Genomic DNA, 11,047 nt, shown 5'->3' with positions numbered 1-11,047 from the left:
TTTCAAATTAGTTTTTAGGTGGGAAGTGAGATAGGAATCAAGGTTTTTATTTTACATATGAGTATCAATTGACCTAGCACTACTCTTTTTTTTTTTTAATCCTGTCCCCACTGAATTTCAGTGGCAGCTTTGTCATAAATAAGGTGACTGTTTTGTATGGGTCAATTTCTGACTGTATTCCGTCTCACTGATGTGTTTTCCTCTCCCTGTGCCAATACCACATGACTTGATTTCTGCAGTTTCTGAATAGGTCTTGATATCTAGTAGCATACATCCTTGAGATTTGTATTTGTTTTGTCTTAAGATGGATCTATTATTAACTTGAATAGTTCCCTGTATGCTCAAGTTGTCTTTGAGAAGATGGCTTTTTTTTTTTTTTTTGAGAGACTGAGAGAGAGGGAGGGGCAAAAGGAATGGGAAACAGAGAATCTTAAGTAGGCTTGGTGCCCAGCATGGAGCCCAATGCAGGACTTGATCTCCCACAACTGTGATGAGATCATGACCTGAGACCAAATCAAGAATCAGATGCTTAACTGACAGAGCCACCCAGGTGCCCCAACTTTTTCATTTTTACTTAAAAGTTTTTCTTAAGTAGGCTTCACACCCAGTGTGGAGCCCAGTGTGGGACTTGAACTCAGGATCATGAGTGAGATCAGGACCTGAGCTGAGATCAGGAGTTGGATGCCTAACTGACTGAGCCATCCAGTTGCTCATTTTTATTTTAAAACAATTTGAAGTTTACAATAAAGTTGCAAAAATAATACAAAATAACTTGCTTTCAACCTTCACCTAAAGCCCCAATTGTTAACATTTTACATTTACCTTTTCATTCTTTTTTATCCTCTCTAGATATATATTCTCCCACCTACATCCCAAGCCATTTGAAGGCAAGTTGCAGATATGATGCCCCATTACTCTTAAATGTTTCAGAGGGTATTTCCAGAAAACAAAGACATGCTTTCCTACATAGCCACAATACAACCCATCAGAATCAAGAAATTAATATAGTACTACCATCTACAATTAATCCACAGATGTAATTCAAATTTCAACTGCTCCAGGTAGATGGAGGCTGATCACCTCATTGCTGTTTTCATAAATTATGTGGGAAATGTTGACAGTGTGTCCTGTCAGTCATTAATCCAAACAGCCTTGGTTTATTTTAGTAGAGAATTGTATTTAGAATCCAAGTTTAGATGCTAGGTGTGTTTATTGCCACTGGGATGTCATTATTTCTAGTCCCTCTCAGGGGACATATATGAATATTTACACACGCAAACCTACTCGTCTATATTTCTATTTCATATATGTATATGTGTGTGTGTGTACGATATGTAAATAAAAATTATATGGGGTTTTTTTCATCACTTTTTAAAATTAATTATTTTTTAAATTTACATCCAAGTTAGCATATAGTACAATAATGATTTCAGAAGTGGTTTCCAGTGATTCATCCCCTATGAATAATAACCAGTGCTCATCCCTCTTACCCATTTAGCCCATCCCCCCTCCCACAACCCCTTCAGTGACCCTCTGTTCTCCATACTTATGAGTCTCTTCTGTTTTGTCCCCCTCCCTGTTTTTACATTATTTTTGTTTCCCTTCCCTTATGTTCATCTGTTGTGTCCCTTAAGTCCTCATATGAGTGAAGTCATATGATGTTTGTCTTTCTCTAATTTCACTTAGCGTAATGCCCTCCAGTTCCATCCACATAGTTGCAAATAGCAAGATTTCGTTCTTTTTGATTGCCGAGTAATACTCCATTGCATATATATATACCACATCTTCTTTATCCATTCATCCGTGGATGGACATTTGGGCTCTTTCCATACTTTGGCTATTGTTGACAGTGCTGCTATAAACATTGGGGTGCATGTGTCCCTTTCGAAACAGCACACCTGTATCCCTTGGAGAAATACCTAGTAGTGCAATTGCTGGGTCGTAGGGTAGTTCTATTTTTAATTTTTTGAAGAACTTCCATACTGTTTTCCAGAGTGGCTGTACCAGGTTGCATTCCCACCAGCAGTGCAAAAGATACCGTCTTTCTCCACATCCTTGCCAACATCTATTATTGCCTGAGTTATTAATTTTAGTCATTCTGACTGGTGTGAGGTGGTATCTCATTGTGGTTTCAATTTGTATTTCCCTGATGGTGAGTGATGCTGAGCATTTTTTCATGTGTCTGTTAGCCATCTGGATGTCTTCTTTGGAGAAGTGTCTATTCATGTCTTTTGCCCATTTCTTCACTGGATTATTTGTTTTTTGGGTGTTGAGTTTGATAAGTTCTTTATAGATTTTGGATACCAACCCTTTATCTGATGTTGTTTGCAAATATCTTCTCCCATTCCATCGGGTGCCTTTTAGTTTTGCTGATTGTTTCCTTCACTAGGCAGAAGAGTTTTATTTTGATGAGGTCCCAGTAGTTCATTTTTGCTTGTCTCCCTTGCTTCCAGAGACGTGTTGAGTAAGAAGTTGCTGTGGCCGAGGTCAAAGAGGTTTTTGCCTGCTTTCTCCTCGAGGATTTTGATGGCTTCCTGTCTTACATTTAGGTCTTTCATCCATTTTGAATTTTTTTGTGTGTATGGTGTAAGAAAGCGGTCCAAGTTCAATTTTCTGCATGTCGCTGTCCAGTTTTCCCAGCACCATTTGCTGAGGAGACTGTCTATTCCATTGGATATTCTTTCCTGCTTTGTCGAAGATTAGTTGGCCATACGTTTGTGGGTCCATTTCTGGGTTCTCTATTCTGTTCCATTGATCTGAGTGTCTGTTTTTGTGCCAGTACCTTGCTGTCTTGATGATTACAGCTTTGTAATACAGCTTGAAGTCCTGGATTATGATGCCTCCAGCTTTGGTTTTCTTTTTCAGGATTGCTTGGCTGTTTGGGGTCTTTACTGGTTCCATACAAATTTTAGGATTGTTTGTTCTAGCTCTGTGAAGAATGCTGGTGTTATTTTGATAGGGATTGCATTGAATATGTAGATTGCTTTGGGTAGTATCGACATTTTAACAATATTTGTTCTTCCACTCCAGGAACATGGAATATTTTCTTTTTTTGTGTGTCTTCTTCAATTTCTTTCATAAGCTTTCTATAGTTTTCAATGTATAGATTTTTCACCTCTTTGGTTAGGTTTATTCTTAGGCATTTTATGGTTTTTGGTGCAATTGTAAATGGGATAGATTTCTTGATTTCTCTTTCTGTTGTTTCATTATTGGTGTATAGGAATGCAACTGATTTCTGTGCATTGGTTTTATATCCTGCGACTTTGCTGAATTCATGAATCAGTTCTAGCAGTTTTTTGGTGGAATCTTTTGGGTTTTCCCAAAAGAGTATCATGTCATCTGCAAAGAGTGAAAGTTTGACCTCTTCTTGGCTGATCTGGATGTGTTTTATTACTTTGTATTGTCTGACTGCTGAGGCTAGGACTCCCAATACTATGTTGAATAACAGTGGCAAAAGTGGACATCCCTGTCTGTTCCTGACCTTAGGGGGAAAGCTGTCAGTTTTTCCCCATTGAGGATGATATTAGTCGTGGGTCTTTCATACATGGCTTTTATGATCTTCAAGTATGATCCTTCTGTCCCTACTTTCTTGAGGGTTTTTATCAAGAAAGGATGCTTTATTTTGTCAAATGCTTTCTCTGCATCTATTGAGAGGATCATGTGGTTCTTGTTCTTTCTTTTACTGATGTGATGTATCACATTGTTTTGCAGATAGTGAACCAGCCCTGCATCCCACGTATAAATCCCACTTGGTTGTGGTGAAGAATTATTTTAATGTATTGTTGGACCCAGTTCGCTAGTATCTTGTTGAGGATTTTTACATCTATGTTCATCAGGGAAATTGGTCTGTAGTTCTCCTTTTTAGTGATCTTTGTCTGGTTTTAGAATCAAGGTAATGCTGGCTTCATAGAATGAGTTTGGAAGTTTTCCTTCCATTTCTGTTTTTGTTTGTCTGTTTGTTTGTTTGTTTGTTTTGGAACAGCTTCAAAAGAATAGGTGTTAACTCTTCTTTAAGTGTTTGGTAAAATTCCCCTGGAAAGCCATCCAGCCCTGGACTCTGGTTTTTTTGGGAGATTTTTGATTACTAATTCGATTTCTTTACTAGTTATGGGTCTGTTCAAATTTTCTATTTCTTCTTGTTTCAGTTGTGGTAGTTTATGTTTCTAGGAATTTGTCCATTTCTTCCATATTGCCCATTTTATTGGCATATAATTACTCAATATTCTCTTATTATTGTTTGTATTTCTGCTGTGTTGATTGTGATCTCTTTCATTCTTGATTTTATTTATTTGGGTCCTTTCCTTTTTCCTTTTGATCAAACTGGCTAGGGGATTATCAGTTTTTTTTAATTCTTTCAATGAACCAGCTCCTGGTTTCATTGATCTGTTCTACAGTTTTTGTTTGTTTGTTTGTTTGTTTGTTTGTTTGTTTTGGAATTTTTTGTTGTTTTTTTGTTTGGTTGGTTTTGATAGCATTGATTTCTGCTCTAATCTTTATTATTTCCTGTCTTCTGCTGGTTTGGGGTTTTATTTGCTGTTCTTTTTCCAGTTTAAGGTGTAAGGTTAGGTTGTGTATCTGAGACCTTTCTTCTTTAGGAAGGCCTGGATTGCTATAGACTTCCCTCTTATGACTGCTTTTGCTGTGTCCCTGAGGTTTTGGGCTGTGGTGTTATCATTTTCATTGGCTTCCAGGTACTTTTTAATTCCTCTTTAACTTCTTGGTTAGCCCATTCATTCTTTAGTAGGATGTTCTTTAGTAGGATGTTATCTTTCCACATGTTTTTCTTGTGGTTGATTTCGAGTTTCATAGTATTGTGGGTATGCACGGTATGATACCGATCTTTTTGTACTTGCTGTAGGCTGATTTATGTCCCAGTATGTGATCTATTCTGGAGAATGTTCCATGTGCACTCAAGAAGAATGTGTATTCTGGGGCGCCTGGGTGGCGCAGTCGGTTAAGGGTCCGGCTTCAGCCAGGTCACGATCTCGCGGTCCGTGGGTTCGAGCCCCGTGTCGGGCTCTGGGCTGTTGGCTCAGAGCCTGGAGCCTGTTTCCGATTCTGTGTCTCCCTCTCTCTCTGCCCCTCCCCCGTTCATGCTCTGTCTCTCTCTGTCCCAAAAATAAATAAAAAACGTTGAAAAAAAATTAAAAAAAAAAAGAAGAATGTGTATTCTGCTGCTTTAGCATGTAATGTTCTGTATATATCTGTTAAGTCCATCATGTCCAGTGTGTCATTCAAAGCCATTGTTTCCTTGTTGATTTTCTGTTTAGATCTGTCCATTGCTGCAAGTGGGGTGTTGAAGTCTGCTATTTTATGGTATTATTATCAATGAGCTTCTATATGTTTGTGATTAATTGACTTATGTATTTGGGTGCTTTCAGGTTGGGAGCATAAATGTTTACAATTGTTAGATCTTTTTGGTGGATAGACTCCTTAATTACGATATAATGCCCTTCTTCATCTCTTGTTAAAGTCTTTATTTTAAAATCTAGATTGTCTGATATAAGTATGGCTACTCCAGCTTTCTTTTGGTGACCATTAGCATGATAGATGGTTCTGCATCCCCTTACTTTCAATCTGAAGGTACCCTTAGGTCTAAAGTGGGTCTCTTGTAAATAGCATATAGATGGATTTTGTTTTCTTATCCATTCTGTTACCCTGTGTCTTTTGATTGGAACATTTAGTCCATTGATGTTTAGAGTGAGTACTGAAAGATATGAATTTATTGCCATTATGTTGCCTGTAGAGTTGGAGTTTCTGATGGTGTTCTCTGGTCCTTTCTAGTCTTTGTTGCTTTTGGTCTTTTGGTTTCAGTTTTGGGTTTTGTTGTTGTTGTTGTTGTTTGTTTGTTTGTTTCATCTTTACTCCCCTCAGAGAGTCCCCCTTAAAATTTCTTGCAGGGCTGGTTTAGTGGTCACAAACTCCTTTAGTTTTTGTTTGTCTAGGAAACTTTTTATCTCTCCTATCTTGAATGACAGTCTTGCTGGATAAAGAATTCTTGGCTGCATGTTTTTCTGATTCAGTACATTGAATATATCCTGTCACTTCTTTCTGGCCTGCAAGTTTCTGTGGATAGATAGGTCTGCTGCAAGCCTCATCTGTCTTCCCTTGTAGGTTAAGGACTTTTTTCCCTTGCTGCTTTCGTGATTCTTTCCTTCCCTGAGTATTTTGTGAATTTGACTGTGATAGGCCTTGTTGATGGTCGGTTTTTGTTGAATCTAATGGGAGTTCTCTGTGCTTCCTGAATTTTGATGTCTGTGTCTTTCCCCAGATTAGGAAAGTTTTCCACTATGATTTACTCACATAAACCTTCTACCCCTTTTTCTTCTCTTCATCTTCTGGGACCCTATGATTCTGATGTTTATTCCCTTTTAATGAGTCACTAAGTTTTCTAATTCTTATATCATGCTCTTTTGCCTTAGTCTCTCTCTTTTTTTTTCTGCCTTATTATTCTCCATATGTTTGTCCTCTATAGAGCTGATTCGCTGCTCTGCTTCATCTATCCTTGCCTCCATGTCATCCATTCGAGATTGCAGTTCAGTTATAGCATATTTTATTTCATCCTGACCAGTTTTTACTTCTTTTATCTCCACAGAAAGGAATTCTAATCTGTTTTCAACCCCAGCTAGTATTATTATCGTGATTCTAAATTCTGGTTCAGACACCTTGCTTGTATCTATGTTGATTAAATCCCTGGCTGTCATTTCTTCCTGTTCTTTCTTTTGGGGTGAATTAATTTCGTTTCATCATTTTGAAGGAAGAAAAGGAATTAATAAAGTATAAAAACATTAAAAACTAAGAACAACACAGAAAAATCAAATAAAGGATGCTAAATCCTAGGTGAATTTTGGTCTGGTTGTTGAAAGAAACTTGATAGAATCGAGAAAAAAGGGAAAGAAAAGAAAAAAAAAAGAAAAATGTTTAAAAATTTGAAAAAATGAATACAATAGAATAAAATGAAATGATGAAAGTAGAATAGAATTTAAAAATTTTACAAAATGAAAAATATAGTAGAAAAAATTAAGGAAAAATCTTTTTTATAAAAACGAAAAATAAAAATAATTTTTTTCTCTTTCTGTACTCAAGAATAAGAAAAGAAAAAGGAAAAAAAATTGAATAGATGGACCAGTGAACAGAATGAAATACGATTGAAATTGCATCCAGTTTCCCCTAGAAGTCAAACTATTAAGCACTTTATAGTCCATAAGCTAAGCAGACAGAGAGATTTGTGGTATTCCTCAAGAGCGCCATTCGCCCAGTTGAGCGGGGCTTATTGTAACAGCTCTGTTCACCACTAGATGGCGCTGGTTAGCTTACTGGGGAGGATTGTTGTGGCATGTGTAGGTGTGTATGTGCATTTGCGGGAGGGGGTGAAAATGGCATCACCCAGCTACCCAGTCTCTAGTTTCAGAACTCTGTGTTCTCCCCAACCAGCAATCAAGCACTCTTCCTTTGTCTCCATCTTCTGTCCACTCCCTACTTTTACACTGTCCATGACCAAGCTGTCAGGCTGCCAGGCAGCACCTCCCTCCCAAATTTTACCTCAGATGGGTCTGTGTTTCCCAACCCCTCACTTCTGAGGGAATACAGCTTTGACCCGCTCAGACCCTCTGGGAGAGGGTCTCATGGAACAATGGCCAGGAGCCGGCCTGCCCCCAGGAACATTCTCCTGACCATGCTGCTGCCAATGTCCAGAGACTAAGGCCAGGTACAGTCTGCCCCAGAAAAAGTTCACACAATCATGTAGCATCAGCGGTTCAGGGATTATGGTAAATCACAACACACATCTGGCACCAGGCTTCACCCTTAATGTCCTTGTTCCAGCACCAGCGAATGTGGTTGATCTCTGGGGTCCATTGGGACCTTTGCCTATGGCGAGGCCACACAACTTCTACCAAATGTCCTCTGAGCAGGAGAACCGCCTCTTCCTGTGTGGCCCCAGGACCCGCGGACCTCTCTCTGCTCCTTGGGATTCACCCTTCCCACAATAGCACTGCCAGGCATCAAGCTATGGAGTTTCAGACTCTGCGCTCCCCCTGTTTATAGAGTCTTAAACGAATTTAAACCCCCTCCTTTATCCTTTCTCCCTCTTTTGTTCAGTCCCTTGCGGCTGTTTCTACTCTTCCTCTTTCTCTCCAGCTGCTTTTGGGGGCGGTGCTTTTCCCGTACTCTCTCCTCATCTCCATCCTCTCTCCACAAGCAAAAATAGCTCCCTGTGCTCCATGACTTCTCTCTCCCCCAGTTCACCTCTCCACACCACATACCTGCCAAGTTCTGTGGGTCAAGTTGTGTAGATTGTTGTGTTAATCCTCCAATCAGTTTTCTAGGTGTGCAAGATGGTTTGGTGTTGATCTGGCTGCGTTTCAGGAATGAGAAATGCAAAAAAAAAAAAAATCCATGCTGTTTTGCCGTCTTGGCCCCCTCCCCGAGAAAAGTGTTCAAATTATTACTTATTGTATAACAAACACACCCCAAAGTTAAAACTATTTTTTGTCTCACACACTCTTGTGAGCTGACTAGGCTCCGCTGGGCAATTTTAGCTGTGGTTGGATGGATCAAAAAACTTGATTGGCTGAATATTCAAAGTGGCTCATTCACATCACTGGGGGTTGATGCTAGCTGTAGGCTAGGAATTTAGTTGGGGCTGTCAACTGGAGCAACTACATGTGCCCTTTCCATGTGGCCTGAACTTACTATAATGGCTGGGCTCTAAGAGGGAGTGGTCCAAGTTGCTCAGTTAAAAGCTGTCTAAATTATATATGTTTTAACACCAATACTTCTGGAGCACCTGGGTGGCTCAGTAGGTTAAACATCCAGCTTTGGGTCAGGTCATGATCTCAAGGTTCATGAGCCTAAGGCCTGCATCAGGCTCTGTGCTGACAGCTCAGAGCCTGGAGCCTGCTTCAAATTCTGTGTCTCCCTCTCTGCCCCTCCCCTTTCCTCCCTCCCTCTTTCTCTCTCTCCCCCTCTCTCTCTCCCTCCCTCTCTCTCTCTCTCTCCCTCCCTCAAAATAAATAACATTAAAAAAACTTTTTAAAAATTGTTTTAATAAAAAAAGATTATCGACAGATTTCTCATCAGAAATTTTGGAGGGCAGAAGGCTGATATGTCTAAAGTGCTAAAAGATGCTAAAAGTGCTAAAAAAGTGCTAAAAAAGTGCTAAAAGATGGGAATGCAAGCTGATGCAGCCACTCTGGAAAACAGTATGGAGGTTCCTCAAAAAACTAAAAATAGAACTACCCTATGACTTAGCAATTGCACTACTAGGCATTTATCCAAGGGATACAGGTGTGCTGTTTCGAAGGGACACATGCACTCCAATGTTTATAGCAGCACTATCAGCAATAGCCAAAGTATGGAAAAAGCCCAAATGTCCATCCACAGATGAATGGATAAAGAAGATGTGGTATATATATACAATGGAGTATTACTCGGCAATCAATAAGAATGAAATCTTGCCATTTGCAACTACGTGGATGGAACTGGAGGGTATTTCGCTAAGTGAAATTAGTCAGTTAAAGACAAACATCATATGACTTCACTCATATGAGGACTTTAAGGGACACAACAGATGAACATAAGGGAAGGGAAACAAAAATAATGTAAAAACAGGGAGGGGGACAAAACAGAAGAGACTCATAAATATGGAGAACAAACTGAGGGTTGCTGGAGGGGTTGTGGGAGGGGGGATGGGCTAAATGGGTAAGGGGCATTAAGGAATCTACTCCTGAAATCATTGTTGCACTATATGCTAACTAATTTGGATGTAAATAAAAAATAAAAATAAAAAATAAAATAAGTTAAAAATGTTTTAGAAAGATTTCCTATCTGGGAGCTTAAGTGCAAAAATACAAATAAAAAAAACCAAAGTGCTAAAAGAAAAAAACACCGTCAGTCAAGAATCTTATATCCACAATTGCTTCTCAGACTTTTGGCTAAGATCAAGTGAAGAATCTTATATCCAGTAAAAACTATCCTTCAAAGGTGAGGGGAAACTTAAAACATTCCCAGATTTTAAAAAAAGCTGAAGGAGTTCATTACCACTAGACCTGCTGTTTAAGAAATGCTCAAGGGAGTCTTGCATGGTGGAATGAAGGGACACTAGACAGTAATATGAAGCCATATGAAAAAATAAAGATCTCAATAAAGGTTAATATGAAGGCAAATATAAAAGCCAATACTGTAGTAACAATGGTTTGTAAGTCTACTTTTTGTTTTATACATGATTTAAGAGAGTAAATTTTATTTTATTTTATTCTATTCTATTTGAGAGAGAGAGAGAGAGAGAGAGAGAGAGAGAGAGAGAGAGAGGGAGTGCAAGCAGGGAGAGGGGCCGAGAGAGAGAATCCCAAGCAGGCTCCACACTCAGCCTAGAGCCCAACTTGGGGCTTGATCCCACAACCCCAGGATCTTGACCTGAGCTGAAATCAGAGTCAGACCGATTGAGCCACCCAGGTGCCCCAAAAGTAATTTTTTTAACTATGACACTAAAAGATGTATTATAACTTTGGTTTGTAACTCTACTTGTTTTCTACATAATTTAAAATGCACTATTCTTTAAAAGAACTGTTAATTTAGTTTTAGGGCACAGAATAGATAAAGATACATGTAACACCAATAAGAGGTAGGGATAGAGGGGCGCCTGGGTGGCACAGTCAGTTAAGCGTCCGACTTCAGCCAGGTCACGATCTCGCAGTCCGTGAGTTTGAGCCCCGCGTCGGGCTCTGGGCTGATGGCTCAGAGCCTGGAGCCTGTTTCCGATTCTGTGTCTCCCTCTCTCTCTGCCCCTCCCCCGTTCATGCTCTGTCTCTCTCTGTCCCAAAAATAAATAAATGTTGAAAAAAAAATTTTTTTTAAAAGAGGTAGGGATAGAGCTATAAAAGAGTAATGTTTTTTATGTTGTTGAAGTTAAGCTGGGTTAAATTCAAATTAGAAGTTTATAACTTTAGGATATTAAATGTAATCCCTGTGGGGTACACACACACACACACACACACACACAAGAATATTTTAAAAAGAAATGAGAAAGAAATTTAAACATTCCATT

This window comes from Prionailurus viverrinus, chromosome B3 (genome assembly GCF_022837055.1).
Source record: "Prionailurus viverrinus isolate Anna chromosome B3, UM_Priviv_1.0, whole genome shotgun sequence".
NCBI lineage: Eukaryota > Metazoa > Chordata > Mammalia > Carnivora > Felidae > Prionailurus > Prionailurus viverrinus.
The sequence above is the reverse complement of the archived record's forward strand: the minus strand, read 5'-3'. Positions refer to the sequence as shown.